Raw genomic sequence first — 23,586 nt, forward strand, 5'->3', positions numbered from 1 at the left:
CCGTTAAGACTGGAAAATAAATTATGAACACTTTAATTAGAATTTCTGACATTTCCCACATGGCATAATCAGTGACAAACTGGCCCAAAGTGAACAATGACTGACCATAGTCATTAGGTCTGATCCAAAAAAGGCATGAATAAAATCTGATTGTACAAAGACAAAGCTATAATTGTGTTGTTGTTGAGTACAAATGCAATGCCTCATATTTATATTTTGTTGATTTATTAAGGTACGTGACTTTGGATTTTACATCACTATGTGCGCAACTTTCAACCACAACTACTACTGCTATTAGATGTTCTATAAACAAATTTAATTTTCGTTGATCTCTTTTACGTCAAACATTGTGCCTTCATCGTAGAGGCTCTCTTCTATTACACTCTGGAAACTTGCCTTCCCTCTCTCTTTTCTCCTCCCCTCTTTCTTCTTCTTCACTCATTTTTCTAATGCCGGCTCTATTAAAAAAAAGAAGATCTGGGTCTTTTGAGAAAACATTTGCGAATTCAGCCCAAGAAGCCACCACTAAGAGCTGCCTGTGGCGCATGGTACTACTTTGGCTGTCAAGTTTGTCTCTAGTAGGAACTTTTGCAGGGATAGGACAGTTTGGCAGAACGTCCCTTCCTTCAGTCATGTCCTCATCACTAACATTTATCTGCTTATCTCTGATTCCCTGTTGTGTAATCCGCTTTGAAAATCGCTCTACCTATAGAACTAGTGGAATGCATATATATGTAGCTTTTTGTAAAGTGGTGTTGACACCATGTTGTCAATGTAAACAGCCTCTTAACAGGCCTCACATAAACGCGCCATGACTGTCAACATCAAGTGTAGGACCACACTGACCAAAAAGGAATGCTATTGTGCCTTTTTGCATCAGTTCAATTCAATCAGCAGTGATTCTGTTTGTTTTAGCGGCAGTGTTTGCTTGGTCGTGGTATTTGTAGTCCAACAGAATTGGTCGTGGGGGATGTTCTGTCAAACATCTGAGGGGAGCCACTTCGGTTTACAGTTGTTCTCCGCGCATTTGGGGTCAACCGCGCACATTGGCACAGCGTGGCCTACCTCAGTTGGAGGTTCCACTGCGCAGTTGTGTGTTCCATGCCAAAGATACAGTGATCATTTTGTGTATGTGTTTGGAGTCAGAAAGAAATGAAAGTGGGTGTTTGCTTTGGCAGTGAGTATTTTTGCCAAAGAGGCTGCCAAAACTCACCAAACATACCCGCAGCAATTGGAGTCTTTTATTCTTGCTACCTCTTCACTATCGTGAAAAGGTGGCCATTTGCTACACACACACAAACACACACACACACACACACACACACCACAGAGGTTGGCTTAGGTCTGGGTTGTAAAAATAATAATAATAAAAAAAGACTACAGCATGGTGGAGTAAACAAGAGGAACTGGTGAGGATTTGCAGATAGTGAGGGCTAAAGTAGAGCTCACTTGAAGGTTTTTTGCTTGTTTGGCCTTCAAGTTCAGAGGCGCTTCATGCCAGGTTTGGCTTTGAGTATAGCACACAAACAACAACAAATAGAGAGAAAAGCCATTCCTCTGGCAGATTCTTTCTTACGTAGCAGAAAATTAGGTTCCCGCTTCTATTCAGGCTGACAATGGAAGTCATTCAAGCCAATTGGAAAACATCAGCTGTCTGGGAATTGGCATAATCTCATTAATAGCATTAATATCATTAATTATCTCAGAACTGTAACATTTAACAAGCAATGTAAACAAGAACTTGTATGTGTGTGGGGGGAGTGGGTGTGGGGTTATCCCTAAAGAATGTTTCTTCTTGTATGATGTAATGTATGACCATCTATCAAAATCCCATTGTTTTGCATGACTGCACATAGATATTTTTAGGACATTTTTTATAGCATTTTTAAAGGTATATAACAAAAATAATGTTGTAATGACAGGTTGAGGAAGCAGCACAATCGAGTCATGTCACAAATCACTCATTGTATAAGTCATTGTATAACACTGTTAAAGTAAAGTGACTATAAAAAAATATTGAACTTGAATGAGGAGACTTAATTTTACTGTTTTGAGTTTGAGTTTGCGTGTTTCTCAAAACCTCCACTTTATGCTCGGCCATGTGACTTGATGTTTCCGTGTTGGCATCAAAATTAATATCAGCCAGTGACAGGCACAAGGCCACTCAAAGTGCTGCCATGTGCTTTCTTGGAGGCTCTTTCTCATTCCTTACGTCTGAGAGCAACAGACCACACTTGATCCAGTATCAACAGCTTGGAGAAATACACATTTGCATGCTAAATATATTCAAATATATACTTGCATGGCAGTTATCCATGTAGAAAGGCTTAAAAAAAACATGACGTCACAGCTTTGGAGGACTTGAAATTAGAGTCAGTTTTCTAGATTAGAAATGACAACAAGATGAACTATCTTTTAGATTAATCCCCCTGAAAAGGAACTAGACGATAAAGTAATCACCCCTTAATGGGAGGTTTTGCTCCAGTCTAAATTCAGCTTAATGTAAGTGTAAAATTCTCAATGGAGTTCATATTTTTAGTTTATAGATGTCAGTGTCCTAAGAAAAAATAGCACAGTTCCTCTTTAATAAGAAATGTAAAAAAATGGAGTAATGATGTGAATCAACATCATGACATAACATTTCGGGACAAGACCATAATATACGTTTATCCTTTTACTTTCCTTCTGTAAGTACCCAAACTGTTTTCTTAACATTACAAGATCTGTGAAAGTTTGCAGGACTTAATACATATGAATAGTTCCCACTACATGGTAATGACAAAGTAGTGAAGTCGGAATTTGAGTCAATGTTTGCAAAACACTTGCAGGTCATGAATATTAAAGAAGGTGAAACGATCAGGTAGGTGAGCAAAATTAAAACAAGAAATTCCGCAATATGCAAACCTTTCTCCATTTAGTTTAAGAAGTCATTTGGTAGGTATACTACACACAGACAAATGTGTTGGTTCACATTTACTAATGAAAGAAAAAACACACAAATTTCTTGCACAACCAACAATATATTAAGTTATAGGTACCATTATTTTTTTTCCTTTTTATACAAATAATTCTGTGGAACACAAACACTAAACTCATGACTGTTTTCAATCACTTAAAAAGAAATCCTTTTGCAATTTCCAAGTAATTTCAGTCAGCATTTTGGGAATTTCTTCTTAATTTCTACTTCTTAACAGAGGCGTGGCAACAATGTTGTCCACCTGTGTAAGCATGACTACATGTGTGATGATTTATTCGAATCTAATTATCCACGTAGTCATAAATTGATCTTTTATACAGTCTTTTGATGGTTCAAAAACTATGCCTTTGAGACGATTGGAAATATTAACGTGATCGCCTACATTTGGTGATCTTTCATGGCAAGAAGTCATGTAGCTTTTTAAGTGAAATGATGTAGGGTACCCCTGTCCGAGTGTCTTTTCCAGCTGGCCTATGTATCCATTACATCCACCATCGGTAACTGTACACCTTTAACGCAAGTGGCGGCCACTCACAATGCCAAAATAAGCCCTTGATTTATAGAGACACTTCAGTTTGGACTTCGCTGCTGGAAGCACTGATTTAATTTTGGTACCGAATGAGACGTAGACCATAAAAATGACTAATGTGATTTTTTTTCCTCGAGCGCTAAGGTACAAAATGCTATGTTTTCGAAGAGTCCTAGTCACAGCCAAAGTACTCGCCCTGGCAGCTCTTGTGATTCTTCGTTATTAAACTCATGTCCTGTCTTGTGACTCTGACTAGAAGGATCAGATGATATGTTAAAATGCAGACTTACTTTGAAGATTAAATATTAGTTGTTGCATTTTGCCTTGCTCACGTGTTCTTTTGTCAACAAGAGGCCTTTACAGTAGACGGCATTGGGATTTTCATCTTTAACTAAATATGTATTTGCAAAAAGTATGTATATTTTTTATTTACTCAACTGTAAAGAGTACAGTGTAGTTGGACAGTGTTGACCGGGGGTATTTATCCAATTTCACAAATGTATCAGAGACATTTTCCCTTCTGGACTTCATTATATGTTGTGAAAAACTGGATTAACCCACTCTTTTAAATCATAAGATAACATTGATGAAGCTAGAATGATCATTTCCAACCTTCCCAGTCCAAATGGATTGAACAAATAATTGGTCTGAAAAATAAGCATTCACTAATAGCTCTTAAATTCAAATGATTTGGATGTTTATCATTGTCATTGGCAGACAATATGCAAAATTCTGTGAAATTTAAAACAAAAAAACACTTGCCCTCTAAAGGGTTAAAAGCAATGAATTTATTGAAGCATTTGTTTTTCCAAAAGCAATTCAAAAAGGATAATCACGAGACAGGCATGGTAACCACTATGACATCCCGTCCTTTCCCCTACTAATCAGTGTAATTAATGTTGTTCGCACAATTTAGATTTTTATTTTGATCGTTAATACTTAAGGTATTTGAACCGAGTTTATAATTGTTAGGCAGGAATATTTTTATAGTTTGGCTGGGGTAGTTTGGGACTCTAACATAAGATAGTAAGTAGTACGTCCACTTCACAGTTCTAAGGTTGAGTGTTTAAAATCTTATCATGTGAAACATTTGTTTGTTTGTACCAGTTGGTTACATGCCTCTCTCTCCCAAACCAGATGGGATAGATTCCAGCTCACCCGCTAGCTGAATTCCTACAGAGAATAAATGGATAGATGATAATCACCCACAAACAGTCATTTTATTACAATGCCAGCATTGAATATTTCCCTAAATGCTTAGACATGAAAGGGTTTGTAAAAATTGAAGAAAGATTTTTGGGTCCACTGCAAGCTCTATTAGTAAATTTATGCATTTTTGGAACAGTATGACATGGTTTCATCATTCATGTTCCAGGTTATTTGGGATGTGAACATTAGTGCAAAACTGCAGTGGCACCATGTTGATTAAAGTCAGTGAGACTTAAATGCGCCCACAGCTGGTTTTGAAACCAGGCTTATACGTTGTTCACGTTGTAACTCACTCTTCTTTTATTTTAGCCAAAGTTGGTGTGAATGAGAGGCACGCTTTATGAGTAGGAGTGTAAAAAGAAGCTGTGCTCGTTTTTCCAAAGCAAATGTACGGCCAAGGGATTTGTTTAGTTGAAACTTCACACCTAGAAGCGTAAAATAGCTTGACAGCCCCAATTGTTGTCGCATCTGCCCTAAGTGAATTTCTTTCATCTTAAGTTTAATCATCAAATCCAAACATCTGCACGAAGCGCAGCGGTTGTGGGGGCAGCCTGGCTTGACTCCAATACGTGGCTTTCCAGTGGGGATCAGAATGAGTCCATATTCAACAGTGACTTCATTCTTAGGCCCTCCAAAAATTTGAGATTTACACCAGTGGGCTCTCTGGTGGAAGCACAGTTGGAGCCGAATTCCCTTCCTCCCATTGCGTATTATGCTGTCTTTTACTGTATAAGGCTCACAAAGCCATTGTGAGTGAGCGCAGGTCCAAGTGGTGGTAAGACAGAACTGAAAACCACTAATAAAGTAAAGGCAGGGAGACAGTGCTTTATTAAAAAGTACGTAGCTTGAATAATATCAATTATTATAAAATACTACCCTGTTGTATTTATTTTAATCAACAATGTGCATCTATCTCAAGGCTAGGGGTTATCCTTGTTCCGGGTTGACCTTGTTATACCATCTTTTCTCTCTGCTTTTTCTACAAATACCATTTTGGGGCTTACCTTGTGAAGCAGTACAAAAGCTAAGGGAACCATTGCAAGTTTTTTTTAGTTATGAAGTTGATTATGGCGTGGCATGGGTTTTAATATTAGTCTTTTCCCCCAAATTCTATTTTTTGAGGCAATGTCTAACTAAAATTCATATATTGTCTTAATCACTTATTCTCACAAGGGTCACAGAGGGTCCTGGAGCCTATCCCAGCAAACTATGGGCATCAGGCGGGCGATACTCTGAATTGGTGGCCAGTGGTTGGGAAACACTCGTTTAGGGGGTAGTATTAAAGACCGTGAAAAGAATTATCATTTCATCTCATTTTCTGAACCGCTTTATCCTCATTTGGGTCTCGGGGGTGCTGGAGGCTATCCCAGCTGACTACGGGCCAAAGGCGGGGATACCCTGAATCGGTGGCCAGCCGATCGCAGGAGAATTACCATAATTCAATGTAAAATAGTCTTCTACCTACACAAAATCCAAGTTACAAAACCACTTCTGGAACAAATTAATTTCGTTAGGAGAGGTAGCACTGTATTACCCTGTGAAGGGGTCATATTTTCACTTTGAAAGTAAAGTTGCACACAAGATGTTCCCCTAACACTTTTCACCAATAAAAAAATAATTGAAACGTTCATACCGTTTCAGGTGACAAGTGCATTTAAAGATAAAAGCAAAAAAAAAAAAACTATATAATTGAAACGATAAATGTCTAACTCACTGCGAACAAAGCTGTGTTCAGAGCGGGGAATGTAACGGAAAACTAAAAACCATATTGTCATTCAATCTCCATCTTCTCTGCTGTTAGTTTTGACAGTAGCCAGATGAAATGTTTCGGAATGCATGTATTTTGTCACGAGTGAAAGGCTTTGCGTGTGGCAACAATTAAGTGTAAAGGCACGGTACTGAAGCCTCCCACTATGAGGACCTTTAGCCAAGCTGCTTGGAAGCCCCCGCTGAGACCTTTTCAGATGCGCAAGCTCTCCCTCTTTCCGCCTGGAGGAAGGCTTCGGCTTGCGGGGGAGAGGGAGTTTACGATTTCCCAAGCTCCTGAAACGCACGCTAACACAGAGACCCACTTACACATGCGTAGTTGCACACACTTGCCAGCGTGCTGGGACACGAGTGGGTCGAGCATATGTGTAACACTGCGCTATCACACTCTCAAACTGTTGAGTCTGGCAATTAAAAAAAATAAAAAAACACGTGTGAGGTGGTGGTGACCATACGATGTGACCTAAACATATCTGAAGGTGTGACGATGAGTGCCGGAGTTCTGTTTCTATGGGATGGTTTAAGGTCAGGGCCTCACAGCTGCTATGTCAGCCAAGGGCAGCAACTCTGCAAGTTTTATGCAACCTTTTTACATTCTTGACTGTCACACTAATACAAAGAGAACCTTGGAGTAATCTATCAGAAGTGGAAAAAATACAAAAAAATCCAACTCACCCTTTGATGCTGGAAACACTGTGCCAGAGTGCGTTGATTTTCAACAACTATTGGTGTTTTCGGAGACATGATCAGATTACCATGGGAAATATCCATTTCACTTTTGGTCATTTGTCAAAACTGTCAGCATTAGTGAAATGATCTGGTGGTATGCAGGTTCTTCCTGTGTTGTGGTGGGTTTGAATTAGGAATGGCCGATTTTAGGATTGGGAACATAGATTGAAATGATTTTTTTAAGGTTTAGAAAATCTGGAACAATCTCAATGTATCAGATAAATGCCCAAAATCCACATGTTACATATACTATATCTGATTTTATTAGACAAATAACCTCACCTCAGTTTTCCAAATCAAAGCCATGAAGCAGAGACGTTTGGGTTTTTCAGAGCAGATTGGTCGAAGTCCATTTTAGAGCTTTTCTCTGTAGCAGTTCTATTGTAAAACAACAATAAAGAGCTTTATTATTCTTTTTCAAGTTGGAACCAAAAATACAACTATGTGCAAAGGCAGGGTTCTCAAATGTCCGTTTGGAGCTCCTTTTTTATGCATTTCAAGCAATCCTCACTCCCTGCGCCAGATTTCTCATGCTCCAAAAATATAACTTGTCATGATGTAAAAATCAAATGAAGTTGCCGGATTTTAAAACCTGAAGGTTACATTCATTTGCAGCTAAACCGTCATGACGGTGAGTGCTTTTTAAAATTTTCTTTTTTTACCTTTTTCCTTCCTAATTTAGTTTTGTTTTGCATGATACATATTTTTAATTCAGTAGTGCATTTTTATTCATCTAAGGATACTTCAAACATAACTGAACTGAAGTGACAAGCAAGGTGACCCATTCAATAATGCTCACATAGATTCACAAAAACACACATGCATGCACATACAGACCAACACACATACCAAAGATGTAATAACTCATTATCCCAAAAAGCTTGGGACAGTGACAGTTTTGAAATATATTCAGCCCGGTCAGCCAGAACCACTCCATGTGTCATCGTGTTTATGTCTAACTGTGGTTTTAATGCTTATGTTCAACCCTGCTCCTTCTATTAGAATATTCCGTGGTGTCACATTCAGACTTAGCCATAGAAATTTCAAAAGAGCGGTTTTGACAAGACGTGAGCTGTTTTTCCCTTGGCTAACATCTTGGAGGTGCAAAGGTGCCTGTGGTTTTGTGCGGGTTGACACTCTGATGGAGAATGGGCTGAGTTGTACACATGCAATGCAGGCCAGAGGGAAATCATCATTGTGTGCGCGAGGAAGTGACAACATTTCCGTATAAAAGGCACAGTTGTTCGTCTTGCCATCAGTGAATGTGCAATGTTAAACACTCACAAGGGGCTATTAAAGCATTGCAAATAAATCACTGGGTTTTGCCTGTTGACACATGCTGTTATGTGGGTGGCAAATATTGAGTTGACTTCTTTGAAGATCCTGGTCAGGATTGGTTTTTCTAATAGCAATGTAAATGTTTTGACTGACAGAGGGAATGGTTAGAAACAAAGCCTCTATTGTGGAATCCACAAGTGTATCCTCTTAGCTGCAAGATGGGACTAACATCTGTATGTTGACGTACTTGCACATGCACTATGAAAAAAATGAGATCCAATACAAAGTGTATCGAAAAGTAGATCTCTTCATTGCCGAAAACTGCACTTCTTTATAATGCGGGCTATTTCTGGAAGGATGTCAGTGTGTTACTTTAATGGGTGTCAGAGGGTATAGATCTGTTTTCATTTGCAGTCAGGTATTGACTATTAAACTGCCTTTCACTGGTTTCAGTCGGCCTGGCCAATTTTATAATCAAGATTTGTCAATTTGTATTTTTTTTGTTTATTGCATAGCTCTGAAAATGAACCTAATTTGTGAGCCGTGGTTATTTGTATCCATTATTTAAACTACTGATGTAATATAATATATTATGGTTTTTTTTACTTTGAATCTTTCTCAATTAAGGTTTGTAGTAGTTTAAAATACTGACTGTGAGAAGTGTTTGCAAGCCGAGACGCTACTGAATTTATGTTAACATTTATGATATGATATGAAGAAGATTTTTTGAGGGGGAGAGATGGCCTAGTTTTAGGCATTGGACAGAATTCCTATTTCTACAAAATCATCACTTCTCAGGAAAAAAAATCTCTTGCCAAGTCTCTGCATTGTCAGAGAGAGAAATGTTCAAGATTAAAGTCATATAAATCATAAAACTGCCAGAGCGTCGGAGGGACATGCCGAAACTATTGATTGAAACAAGATATGGTCATTTTTAATGACCCTAAATATTACATTTTTTAGTTTGTTGTGGGCTGACTTGACTTTAAATGAAGTACGGTTGCCCAAACAAGATATGATGTAATACTGAGATATTCTATATAACTCGAGTGACTCTGTAACAAGCCTGCAATTATGCAGCTCTGAGGAAAAAAGAAAAAAGTAATTAAAATTAAATTTTTGAGGATTGATGAATATACTGGGCGTACATTCCTAGAATATCCCTGTCAAATTTCATTCTGAGTAGCCATTTTAGATAGTGTCCTCACCAAGAAGAACAAAGAAAGTGACTTTTTGATCACTTAAGTGTTCATTTTTAAAATTAGAATTGAAACCTGAAAAAAGACAAATAATGACTTGCTACTTAATCAATATTTTCTTTTCCCACTAAACCACGTTTTTAATGTTAAGGGAGTGTGCTGCTGAGGAAAAAAAATGTGAAAGGATTTCTGAGGAATCGACAAGGTGTTTGGCTCCATGGAATATGTATTCTCTGTAATTTTGATTTACCATGGGTGTGTTTGTGTAGCCTCCTTCATTTTCACTGAATTTCCATGATCTCACATGTAGAATCCGGTATGCCTTAAAGCATCCAGCCTTAACACTGGCCAATGGAGTTTTCTTGACTTATCTCACAGAACATTTGGTGGCCTGGCCATCGTGGCCATGAGAGAAAATAACCACAATTGAGTCATATGCTAAAATTATCAGAAAACATCCGTTTGGGTCTGTGTCTATACTAATCTCAGAAGTGCTGATATGGTCCAGAGAAAATATCAAAGTAAGGCGTGGCTGCAGAATAAGCATCCCTTAGAGTCAGCTAAAAGTCTCCATGCACTAAAAAGCCTCGACCAAGAGCCGACACACCCACTCAACATGCCTAGTGCAGCTTTTTAGAGGCATCCATCGCCGGATGCACATTAGAAGCGCAAAGCAATAGATGACATTAAACACCATTTCTGGGGAAAAGGACAAATGCAGAGGATGGAAAAAAAAATGAGCCTAGACACATGCTCACTATCTTTCAAGGCCGTGCAATGAAGAGCACATGACTGAAATCAGGCGTTGTGCGTGACTCTTAATAAGACAAAAGTGTCCCACAACGAGGCCTAGTGACACAATACTCCCCCGGCGCCTCCCGTCCATGGGCAGTCATGAGGTCTATGTCCCTTTCGTCACGCCGCGTCTCGTGGCTCAATGGATCATTAAAATAAAAAGACTTAATATCTAAAATATCCATTTGATACGCTGTCAATAAACAGACTGTATTGCTTAAGAACAAGTACTGTGGTTCAAGACTTTCAAAGGGGCTAGAAAGAGTTTCTGGTGGTCACATCACATGATAAATGTCCTCAAGGCCAGCCTGAAACGCAAAATATCAATTTAAATGGTGCTTTGGGAAAAAGAATGTGTTTGAGTAAAATGCCTGAAATGTTTCACCAAAAATGTTTTGTACGTATGTCTTAGAATTATTTAGGTTTAGGTTTTTTGAAAAATATGAACACAATTTTACATGAATTATTGTATTGTAGCCGGTGGAGATAAAATGTGTGACACATGAAGACATTTGCCACAGTTCCTTCCGCCCTGTTAAAGAATGAGTAGTTGTTTTTCTTCATTTTTTTAACACTTGAATGCCACGGTGAATGTAAGAAAACATAATAGATGAAGTCAAAACTTCCATAAATATATTGTGGTGCCTTGACTTACTGTTCAAATTCATTGACTACCAATTTTCAAAAGGTAGAGTTGTCACATGGCTTATTCTTTTTGTCTGGAGCAAAATTTTGGAACGACAAGCCTTAGAAGGTAGCAGCAGACGCTATAACAAGCAGCAGTTTGGGAGGGAGTGTAAAAGTCTTCCAAAAATAAGCCTGGACCTTGCTTTAAGCTGTTTCTGCCACTCCTATTTCAAAGGGGAAAGATGATTTCAAGTAATGATTTCCAAGTATTCTTTTTTGAAGTTTGGAGAGTGTTGTCATGGAGGAAATTGAATTCATAAGTCAAGGCACCAGTAGATCAGAGCCTCAGCATTAGGTGCCATATTGTCTCTCTTGAAATATTTGTTTAATATTTGCTTGCCATATTTTGGGGCGTCATGACAACACATTTTACAAGTATGTGTATCGTAGTCTAAAATGTTAGTTGCTTGTACAGTTAATCAATGTATTCTATGATAATAATAGTTTAATTCTGGAGCATATTTATTCATTTTGCTATTTTCAATGTGTTTAAATAAAGAATTAGTGCAGCTCATGGAAGACCCATTATTCAGAGGATGGTTGGCAACCCCCGAGCTGGCTCACTTTTTGTCACACCTGAAAGAAGCTAATTTCAGTGTTATCTTGTGTCTTCCTAAGATGTGGAGATGCTCAGGAGAGTATCTTTTATTTTTATGTCTTTTAGCTCTCATTGGCAGGCAGTAAAAAAAGGCTAATAAATCAAAGTGCCCCAAGAGGTAAAGCCAAGGTCACTCTCGAAAAAGGAAAAAAATAAGTCTTTTAAAGGAAAATGAGACTAGCAGCAAGCAAATCATTGGATAGGAGGTTCATAAAAGTTCATATCTCCTCTGATTATTCCTTGAATTTGGTTGCTAAGCTCTAACAAGTTAACAAAATGATGTGTAGAATGTATGTGTGTCCGGCCATCCAGTGATCACATGGCGTGATCACAGAGCAACGACGGCTTGAGGCGACATGGACGTGTTCCAAAAGGAGTTCTTGAAATCAGACTAATTTAAGGTTGCCGAGTTCATTCACATTTAATGTGAAAAGGGTTGATTGTTTTGTTGTGCCGATCATGGCTGTGTGCATATCAACTGGTGAAAGCTTTCAATGGGTATCCTATGCTAAATGTGACCGTGGATAATGGTGGACGCAATCAATGAGAAAGAAAGACACACATAGTGTGGTAAGTCTGCCTTCAATAATGATGCATGTATGAGTAATGATAGCAAAGGTTTGAAATGAATAAATAATATGTGCAATGTTTTATACTTGTGTTGAGCCACCAACTTTTAATAAAGCCCCAAGTACATAAGATGTGTTTGTGTGATTATTATGATGTGAAGTGCTCATTTGGTTATGGTACTGAGAATTGGAGACACGAAAAAATAGTACAAATGAACATTATAATTGTTTTTTGTTTGCTCTGTGGTTTTCTATTTATACCACGTAGAGAAGGACTGAAAGCAATCATCCATAATGAAATAGAACTGTTAAAACATAAGACAGACAGTTCATGCAAAGTCAAATTTTATAGAAGACAATTATTACGTAAATATAAATCAGTTTGATGAAATATCATAATTATGATGTCACATGTATACATTTACAACTATTGCTATTTATTTGTACTCTATGTTCTGCTACTTTAGTATGCCATTCTTGTCTGATTGTACCTAATTACCTTGTGATTAATTTATAGTCAGTTGTACATCCCTATAATTGTAATTATTATTCTGATCATTGATCCTTTCAGTTCGCATTCAATCACATCCAATATCACTTATGGGTTACGGGGAGATTTTTACTTTAGGGCAATCATAACGAGTTTTTTTTTTTGAGTGAGCTGCACTGTTTATAGGTCACAGTGGTGGAAATAGTGGGAAATTAAGTATCTTGGGTGGAGTGCTCAAAAGGTCACTGGCTTTGCTGTTGTTCATCTTCTTCGGAACACCAACTAAAAGTTCTACTCTTCAGTTACACATGGATCAGAGTCCATAAAATGAAACGAAATGTCAATGTTATAGTCTAGGTATGTACAATACATAGCCGGTCGGTCCTAGCTAAATTTGAGCCCTAGCCGGACAGCTCCCTTTACCCCACGCCCCAAGACTATCCCAACTAACTATGGGTACCAGGCGGCGGCCATCCTGAATTGGTGGCCAGCCAATCACGGGGGAACCAGGAGCCGGACAACCATTGACTCTCACATTCAAACCTAGAGGCAATTTAGAGTGTTCAACCAACCTACCACTGTTTGGGAATGTGGTAGGACACCAGAGTAGCCAGAGAAAACCCACACAAACATGGAGAGAACATGCAAACTCCATACAGTGAGGACCCACCTTGGATCGAACCCTCGACCCCAGAACTGTGAGGCCGACGTTCTAACCACTCTCCACCGGACCTTACAGGTATTTTTTTTTAATTCAGGGCTCTTGTGCACCCCCAAATACATTGCGCCCTGGGACGTTGGCCACATTGCCAATTTCAAAAACCGTCCCTGGTACAATAATATATATATATATATACACACATTAATGATCTAAACACGGGAGAGGGATTAAAAACTCAATCTCAGAACTATGAGAGGGACGGTCTAACTAACTGACTGTTCTGCCATGATTTTTAATAAAAAAATTCCTTGAATAATAATAATTTGAAAGCAGCGTACTGTGTATACGTAAACAAAAATAAAAAGGTAACAAATGCAGAATTGATAAGATAAGAGACATTTTTCATTCTTACACTGTGGACAGTCCACATCCAATGCACACACCCTGTCTTTCCACAGCTGTCTTTGCAATGTTTGCCCAGTGAGCTTTCATGTTTTCATTTAAAAATGATCTACATAATATAAGCAATGTCTGCAATAATAGGATAGCACTGCATCACAAGTTATTCCTATCAACCATACGACAGACGTGTTGTTATTCCAACAATCATCGATGGACAACACATGGCATTCATTTCTTTTGAAAAGTCATGACAGGCTGATTATTCTGGCTGCGAGGCATGTTTAAATTTTTCTGAAGGGCTATCACATATGTCTTCAAGTCTACTGTCCTATATTTTCTCAAGTCACACTGGCAAATCTGAATCTTTCCCTTGAGTGGAGGGATTGAAGTTAGCATAAATAATCTTCCTATACTGAATAATTCACTAATTCTTTTTCCAAAGCCATGCAATTTTTAAAAACGCGATTGTTTCCTAGGTGATTGTTGAGTTCAGTCATTTTCAGCCTCGTAACCTAATGCACTGGACTTCAGTCGTACAATTGATAACATGCCCTCACACAAAAGGCCATTTAGTGCAAATGTTGCAGCGATGCTGCCTGCAGAAGTTTTAGAGGTATTGTCAAACAAAGTTCCCAAGTTGACTTTTTCCTTATTCTGTTTGGGTTCCATTTATAAATAAACAGTGACACAGACAAAGTGCTGGCTTTTGTAAAAGGACAGAGTATGCGACAGAGGGGCAAAACCCCATCATGTATGGTTACAAGTTACGTATCTGCTCTGGCTTACGTTAACAAATTAGGCAATCACACACTTGCACCCTTATCTATACTGCATGTGCCAGAATATAAAAAAAACACAAATATTTTACACTAAGCCAAACAAACGCTCCCTTATCAACTTCCATAACCCATGTTGGAAAAAAAACAACAACAATAAGTTAAACATTTTTTCATTGTGGGCCCCCAAGGTTCCAATGAAACAGCTGTCAGTGTGAACAATGCTGGCAGCAGCCAGCACACCTCTAGCACAAGGGGCGCGTAAAGAGCAATAAGAGGAAGAATTGACTTACTCACCCACCCACACACACACATACACACACAACACACATACAACACACACACACACGCACACGCACGCACACACACACACACACACACACACACACACACACACACACACACACACACGCACACACGCACACACATGCACACACGCACATGCAATGACCTGTCCCCTCTGTGTTTGTTAAGTGGACTACAATGCACGTCACAGGGCTTGTAACACTTGCAACGAAATTAACTTGTATGACTCTGTGAATAAAGTTGAGCCCTTTTTAAAAGTTCACGTGATGTCATTCGAGTCACATCAGAAGCTGCTGGTGCTTCTACTTGTTTGACTTAACAACATTGAGTGATTCCAGAAGCAGATGTGTCAGATGCAAACAGTGCACTCGCTCACTTAGAACAGCATGCTGTATTGCCCGACCTGTTCGTCAGGCTCCCTTAACAAGACCAAAACACATAATTCACAAGAAAGAGCCGGTCTTAAAAAAGGTATGCAGCACCTGCTAACTGCTCTAGATCTACCTCAGGTATTTACACAAAAGACCTGTTACACACTTTGAAACTGAAAAATATTTGGCATCATAACCTCTCATGGAATGATGCTAGTGTGAGTTTTTCAAATGGTCTCACCATGGGAGCAACATCTTGAAAGGAACATACAAGTCTAACCAAGCATGCAATATATTCATTTCATGTTTTTTTCTGGGTCCTCACTTTCTGGAGTTTGCATGTTCCCCCCGGGCTGCGTGGGTTTTCTATGGGTACTCTGCTTTCCTCTCACATCCCCGAAATATGTAGGCTAGGCTGTCCCTTGTGCCCTGCGATTAGCTGGCCACTGATTTAGGGTGTCCCCTGCCTACTGCCTATCAGACTATTAGAAATTTTCCAAGATAAAATGTACTGTAACTGCATCACCAAGTTTGGGGGGAAATATACACAAAAACTCATTTTGGATGAGTTCCTTCATTATCTGTTATCACAGGATAATCATAAGAATCTCTGTCTGTGATTTTTTTTCCCTACCAATGGTCATTTTGGGAGCAGACGGTTTTGCCATCCATGTCCCAAAATAGGTAGCTGCTTCCACAGCAAAGTCAGATGGTTTTGAAAGAACCATGGCAAGTGGAAAAGTGGAGTGGGCACTTCTCGGAGAGGAGATGCTCAAGTAGAGACTTTCTTCACACCCGGGTGACAGCGAGTTCATAAGGACAATAGTTTACCTCAGCGCGTATCAAGGGACAGGTCTTTTCTTCAAGCTGTTTTCACACAGGGTTTTTTATTTAGATGGGTGAGTGGCTATTTCTAAGGTCATTTCTATTTTGTCAATGTGTTCATGGTTGGCTTTTCATCCTAGGAAAGAACAAAAATCCCACCAAGTCCAGTGTGTAGGATAGTAACTCTTGATGAGAAAAGGTCTTCTGTTGGAAGAACTTTCTAATGCTCAGGCCATTGTGAGCAAGTGCACTGTCATGGAGAAGCAGCCACAATTTTTCCCTCCTTCCACAACTTTCCTCTCTTTTGTTGCATTGATCAAAGCCAATGATGCAGGAAATGGTAATGGTGGCACTGGTTAAGTGGATTTGAAATAAGTAGAGACTAAAATTTGTGACACTAGTCTTACACTAAAAACTATTCTATAAATATAGGGAATTCCTGTATTAGAGAAATCTGAGGAAGTCTGACATTTTGGACTTAAAATTGAAAACATAAAAATAGCATAGTAAAAGTCCTCAAATTTAAAAACATATGTGTGAAAAGACTAAACATTAAAAAAACTATATTTAGCTGTATTCCTATCACCAAGACCCCTTTTTAGTTAAAATATTGTCAACTATAGTATATCTTTTTTGAAATTCTATTCATCAATTTTCCATAACACTTGTCCTCAATATGTTATCCCATAAATTCAACTGTGTGTAACAAATAATGCTACTGATTCTATTAATTTAGACTCTTTCTAGTTTTTTAATATGCAAGCTGTTAGTTCTCATGAGTGAGGTCAACAACTCCAGCATGAGGGGTGTTTTTACACTATATATCATTAGGACAACACTTAGCTTGGAGGTAACCAGATAAGTGTTACTTCTAATTTCTGTGTCTGTGTCAAAGGCACTTAGGATTTATCAGAGAATCTGCCTGAAGCTACGCTTGCAGCCTGCTAATGACTTAACCACATAATCAACTCTTTAACCTACATCCACCCTGTCTCAAGGCTACCAAACACTGCAAGAACAGTGAGTCAGTCACGTTGGAACAAAAAGCCCCATTTAAAAACACTCATACTAACAAAACCCCCTGATTGTCTAGTTAACAGCAACTGATCTTCACTGGCAAGAACTGCGCCTTCAGCTGTGGTAAGACCAAACCTAAGTGCAAGGAAGTCACCAGTGTGGTGCCGTTGACAAACAACTACACATGGAGCAAAATGTCAGTTTTCACACCGAATTAATGCAGCCAAGGCGTGTTGAAAAAAGTACACATAGAAAAACGGAAGAAGAAACCAAGCATAATAGGACATCCTTCCTCGTACAAGACGCCACTTGCTTTTTTTATCCCGCATGACACATGGTTACAATCTCTCCTTGGCTTTTCTCCCAGCTTCATTACAATGGGAATTCATGCATTTGACAGACTTATTTTTTCATAAGCAACATCAGTCATTGTTCTTAAGTGCCAGAAAAAGGAAATCAAATAGCACATATATTCCCAGAGTCATTTAATGGTGTGTGGATTTATTTCCTCTCTTGCAGTTTAGTGTATTGTAGCTGACTTAAATTAGCAATGCATTATGAAAGCTTATCACATGGGAAACATGAACAGGGTGAAGTAGAAATAACCATTGCTGCAGTGTAATCAAAAGGTGGCCAAAGTTGTGCATGCATCTGTCCATTAAACACCAAATTACAAAAAAATGTCTGTGTAATTCCACACTAAAATATGGTACACTCAAAACTAAATGTTTGTATAGACATGTAAGCAATTCTTAGTATTTTATGTTCCCATTAAATATGTCCATTCCATTTATGATCAATTGCTTCAAGAGCAAATCTAGATTCCAAAAAAGAGAGCAAATTCTAATACAATTCAACACAAAAAACTCCCTAAGACATGAGAATTCCACACTGTGCGGCCCCCTCAAAAAGTCACCAACCTAAAAATAAAAAGGTTATTCACTCTAATATTTTGCTGGACTGCCTCTAGCTTTGATTACGGCATGCATTTACTGTGGCACTGCTAAGATAAGCTTCTGCAAAGTCAAACGGTTTATTTCCATTCCATTTCTATTGGTTGTACAAAAACAGTCCCTCCTTCAATGTCTATTTGTAAAATTGAAGAACTGTTATAAACCAAGTTTGAACCCAGTCGTGGAAAAGGGGCACATTATCTCCCACGACTACCCCTGGGGGCGGAACGAAGATGGTTAGTGCGAGCAACAATTGAGAACAAGATGATAGTTTGAGTCACATAGGAAACCCCCAGATACATTTTTAGCATTGCTGAGTTTCATACTTCCTATCTGAGCCACAGTACAGTTCAGTAGTTAGCCACCAAACAGTATAAGAAGACAACTTTGACCAACAACCTTAAACCAGATGGTTAATATTCTATATGGACTTTTTCTTTTCTTTGCACAACATAAAATGTGTTTATTTGTATAGACAATAACATGTAACTCTGGGCTCAGAAGCAAAGTGGCAGTGTTTGATATCTGTCTCCGGGGCAACTTAAAAAAAGCAGTCACTTGACTTTTGTAATTAGAGCACAATTACACACACTGTATGACACACAATTACTGTACAAGATAGCTGTGGGATTTCTTTCAGTTAGAATCCCCACAACATGAAACATCTCCTAGCTGGCCTAACCAATTCATCAACAGTATTTTACAAAATACATTTGATCAGTTCTATATGTTTGTGGGTTTCTGTGATTTTTTTTATAAAGTGACCTTTTTTGCAGGTTGCATATTTGTGTGTTGACCTCACGCTCAGACTCTAAACATGAACATGGCGATGCGATCAGGACAGTGATATTCGAGAGCTCAGAACTAAGGCGATGATGAAAAAACTGCCGGGTCAAACTATGATCCCTGAGGAAACCCCTCTTTATAGTTTCTATAGTACAGAGCCAAATACGGCAGATCAGAGCCAACTTGTAAATCGAACACATTGCCAAGAAAATCCGATGCTCAGTGATGGCCACATCATTTACATCTGTGCACAGTGTGCTCAAATGCTACATTGCAATTTGTGTGTGTTTCGGAGGGTTGGGGTTAAGGGCGCCATATTTCTTATTCACAAAGACAAATATGATGTGTTTAGAGGGTGTGTTCTGTCAGATCTCTGGCATGCAGATGTTCGTAAAGAATAAAGAAACAAAGAGAATACAAAAGTAGATTCCAACAGAAAGCTAAACACAGAAGAAGCATGATTTCAATACAATCAGAAAGAAATATTAATTCATGTTATTTTGGGGGGGATTGAGAGAGCAAGCCAATCATTTTGACTGGCTTCACAATTAGGGAAGCAGCAAGTGGGGAAAAAGTAGATTCCCATTCAAGGTGTTTGAAGTCAGTCGGGGCTTCTTTTAACATGACAAACAATTAAATGTCTCAAATGAGTGGAAACTCCTGTCAGATGCCCCAAATATTTTAACCTTTGTACTACTTCAAACAAAAAATATGCTTCAAAGTCAAACAAAACCTGTTCTTAAGGACAGATAACTCAGTGGAGTTAAAATAACCTGAGTTCTACTGAGTAAATCAATACCCACTCTACAAGGTGTCTTGCTTTTTTTTCTTCCCTTCATTCATTTTCCAAGCCGCTTACCCTAACGAGGATCCAGCCAATCGCAGGGTAGAAGGAGACTAACTACGATATATGTATACAACCATACTTAGAGACAATTTAGAGTGACCAATCAGTCAACCATGCATGCTTTTGAATGCTTGAGGAAACCGGAGAAAACCCACGGGGGACGGACATGCCAATTCCACACGAAGGCTAGAAACAACCAGGGATTGATCCCACCATATCAGAACTGTTAGATGGACATGCTAACCACTTTTTCACCGTACTGATGTCTCACTTTTACTTTTTTGTTTTTTTTTACGCTGCTGTATTACTTTAACAGAGAAAACATGGGATGGGGACAGAACAGACACTGGCTAAGGTGTCCTAACATATTATGACGCAACAGTATTGTAATTTGTATAGATTTTTTTGTCTCGCTAAAAAGTTCCACTAAATGTTTAGATTTTTTTTTTTTGTCATGCTACATGGAAAATATAATATTTACGAGTTCATATTTTAGGCGAATGTGACCATGACACAGTGGGTTTTGTTTTCATCAACTTTTCTTGTGAGCTAGTTGTATTCATTTTGATTGAAAATGTTGCCATGTTTTTTGAATACGAAGGAAAAATTTGTTTCCCTAAAATAAATACTTCCAAAACTTTTGTCATTCTTTTTTTAGGGTCTGCAATACGATCACACACAATTTCAGAAAGAAAATATGACAGTTGTAGATAATTAGCAGGTTAAATGATGCATTTTTTAAAAATCACAGCCTGGAGCCTATCGCAGCTTAATTTTAACTTGAGAATTCAGGATGACAACTGTATTTTATTTAAATTATATATTGATTTTTTAAAATGTTTTTGAGATTGAGATATACCTGAATTATAGTGTGGATTTATTGGGTGGCAACAATGGGCAAATGACAGGATTTTAAAGGTAACAGTTCACAGAAACAAACTGGAAATTAAAAACATAAATAAATTAAAAAGAACTATGATCTAGTCAATTTTAGTTCTAAATTTTCAATTATGAAGTATGAACTGAATTACTGTTAGCTCTTTTAAAATGTATGAGCTGAATTTTATCCTGTTCACGGTCATAGTGTGGTCTCCAGTTCACAAGCAAACCAAATGAGGAGATGCAGTATAATTAGAAGATGCCTTGGAAAGATTTCTAATGTGCTCAGTAAATAAGCATGACGATATTTCATAATGTCAAGTTTTTAGAAGTTTAAAAACATTCTTGATCAGAGAGAACATTCATCTAAAATAATGAGAGGTCTTTTAGCTCTCAAAACATTAGCTTAGACATCAATTCAAAAGTATAACCTTGTTTATTTCTGGCCTTTTCACCCAAAAGTCCTTCATTCTGCTTTCACCTTTTGAACAAAGCACATCGGAGAGTACTTAATATCTTCATGCCAGCCTTCGTTTAGAAGGTATATACTGTCGATTTCACTTTGTTTTCGTCAGACACCGCTTTGTGTTTTGGCAGCGGGAGAGAAGCCAAGCACATTTCTCTGACTCATCAGAATGGAGGGAGCGATAAAGGGAGGGATGGGTGGAGAATGAGGAGTAGGAGGAGAAGAAGTCCAAGTACATGAAACAGTTTGGAGTTTCCATCAAGTTATTTTCAGGGGAAGGCCTTTATAGGACATCAACAAGCTAAGAAAACCATAGACTATTGTTTCTGTGCTGCTGGTAAAGTAAATCCTGAAACTCCCAAAACACACTTCATGGGGTTGAGTCAGAATGCAACAACGGCAAAGACCCACTGTATGAAAAGTCAAAACTTTTTCTCGGGCCCCTCCACAGTATCGCGGGTAGCTGAAGACGATTGTCTGACGGGGCAAGGGGCCGGTGGTTGTTGGTGCGAGAGGAATTTTTGTTCTCAGGTCCCATGAGACGATCGACCGACAGTGGGAAAAAGAATTCACCGGCTGCTCAAGATGATCATCCAACAGTGTTGGGGTTCTGAGTTTGAGTTTCTATCACTGGCAGAATTTCAGTTCATGAATTTTTGAATCATATGTTTCTGTTGTGAACTTGTGTGCCGATTCATCATACGCCTGGTTAGCTGGTAAAGGGATATCTAAAGGCAGTTCTGCATTAGCAATTTAACTATCAGCACTATAGAGTTGAGCAAAATATATTATTCAGCGTGACAGTAGTGACGATAGAAGGAATTTATGACGATACCTCATTTTGGAATGTCATCTGGTGTCAACCTGAACCGTAATAGATTTGAGCTGCAAGATTCAAGTCCAGATGCTAGTGTTCACACTTGATCAAATGAACACCAATATGAAAGAAATGGCAGCAGATTTCATTTTGACTAAAACAAACCTGTCGACAGGGGAAAGAATACCAAACATTACCCTCAGTACAGAAGCAACACACCAGACGGGACCTGTGACAACCTATAACATGAACCAATGAACCTCGTAAAATGGCTGTGCTGAACACCAATTACGACCTAGATATGCTTAACAAGATGTTTAATCACAGTACTAAAATGCAGCTTCACTTTTTGTGGTTTGGTGCAAGCAGCGGGGAAAATACATCAGATGATTGACGACCGTCTCCTTGAGGTGTCTGCTTTCATTTTTACGAGTTCACCGCCCAATTTAGAAGACAATTTTCACGTGAGCGGCGTAAGCGGAATATTAAGAAGCGACGGCAAAACAATCTGACAGCTTGGAGTTGTCGCACCAGCTGAGCAAAAGAGAGCGTGTGTTAATGGGGGTAATCTGAAAACCATAACACGGATTCAATTGCTGCCTTGTTTGGCTCGCATATTGATGAATAGCACATCTTCCTACAAGCCTCAATCATTCAGGTTGAGTCTCTTTCAGGCAGAGGTTCTTAGCTCCCCTCTCCTCATTACCGACTGTTTGTTTTGCACTCAAGTATGAGGAGGCATTTGGACCAGGGCAGCAGATAGCAGAGTCTATTTTTTCCACCGGGAAACGTCAGACCAAGGCAAAGGGGAACTCAAGATTGGTTTCTGCCACTTCCTGGAACCAAGAGGGAGGCCCAAAGGCAGAAAGGGGACTGTGTACCAGGGTGAACCTTCTGTTCAACAGATAAAGGATATGTGTGAATGAGTGGGAGCATTTGTGTGTGCTTGAGAGAAAAAAAATGACCGAATAGTAAAGAGCAGACGCACCAGCCAGGGGATTTGCTGATGCCCGCAAAGATCTGTTTACACTGACTGCCCCTGATGACCCCCCAGAGGATGCAGCCAGCGCTGCCAAAACACACACACTCAACCGCACATCCCCCCGCATATACACCTTGCTCTTCACGGAAGCACATTTCTCAGCAAACATACTGTAGATGCAAGGTGTATAGGGTACCTAGAGCAAATTCCCAAACCAACATGAATCTTGAACATAGCACTAAAACACTGAATTTTAGGAGTGCACAAAAGGAAAAATCTGCGAGAAATATATACCTGCAATTCAGACATGCTGGAATTCTTAGCGGGGCTTGCAACACAGGTCAACAAGGAGCGTGCATGTGGGAGTTTTGAAAAGACTTGCAAGGCCTGAAGGGGGAGAGAGACTTGAAGCAGGGTTCGCCAGGGCAATGCTTAAAAAGACTTTTTGGAACAAAGATTGTGAAAGAATAACAACACAAGAACGGGTTGGCCTATTTACGGTGCCTTGCGAAAGTATTCGGACCCCATGAACTTTTCAACCTTTCGACACATTTCAGGCTTCAAAACATAGATATAAAATTAACATTTTTTGTCAAAAATCAACAAGTGGGAGACAATTGTGAAGTGGAACAAAATCTATTGGATATCTTGAACTTTTTTAACAATTAAAT

At 38.9% G+C, this 23,586-nt stretch overlaps 2 long non-coding RNA genes across 3 annotated transcripts in view; one reads left to right on the forward strand and one right to left on the reverse strand.

Moving 5' to 3' along the window:
* LOC144076923 (uncharacterized) overlaps window positions 1-23,586 on the forward strand; it is a 40,095-nt gene that overhangs the window by 7,252 nt on the left and 9,257 nt on the right. The window lies entirely within an intron of this gene.
* Window positions 6,993-23,586, reverse strand: part of LOC144076921 (uncharacterized) — a 28,179-nt gene continuing 11,585 nt past the window's right edge. Inside the window, exons 7-9 of one of the 2 annotated variants that reach the window (XR_013300821.1) lie at window positions 23,210-23,302; window positions 7,494-7,589; window positions 6,993-7,320 (exon numbers count right to left, since the gene is read on the reverse strand). This is a non-coding gene — a long non-coding RNA (uncharacterized LOC144076921). The remainder of the gene's footprint in view (window positions 7,321-7,493; window positions 7,590-23,209; window positions 23,303-23,586) is intronic. The other variant, XR_013300823.1, reaches the window with a different exon arrangement.

This window comes from Stigmatopora argus, chromosome 7 (assembly GCF_051989625.1).
Source record: "Stigmatopora argus isolate UIUO_Sarg chromosome 7, RoL_Sarg_1.0, whole genome shotgun sequence".
In the NCBI taxonomy this organism is placed as follows: domain Eukaryota; kingdom Metazoa; phylum Chordata; class Actinopteri; order Syngnathiformes; family Syngnathidae; genus Stigmatopora; species Stigmatopora argus.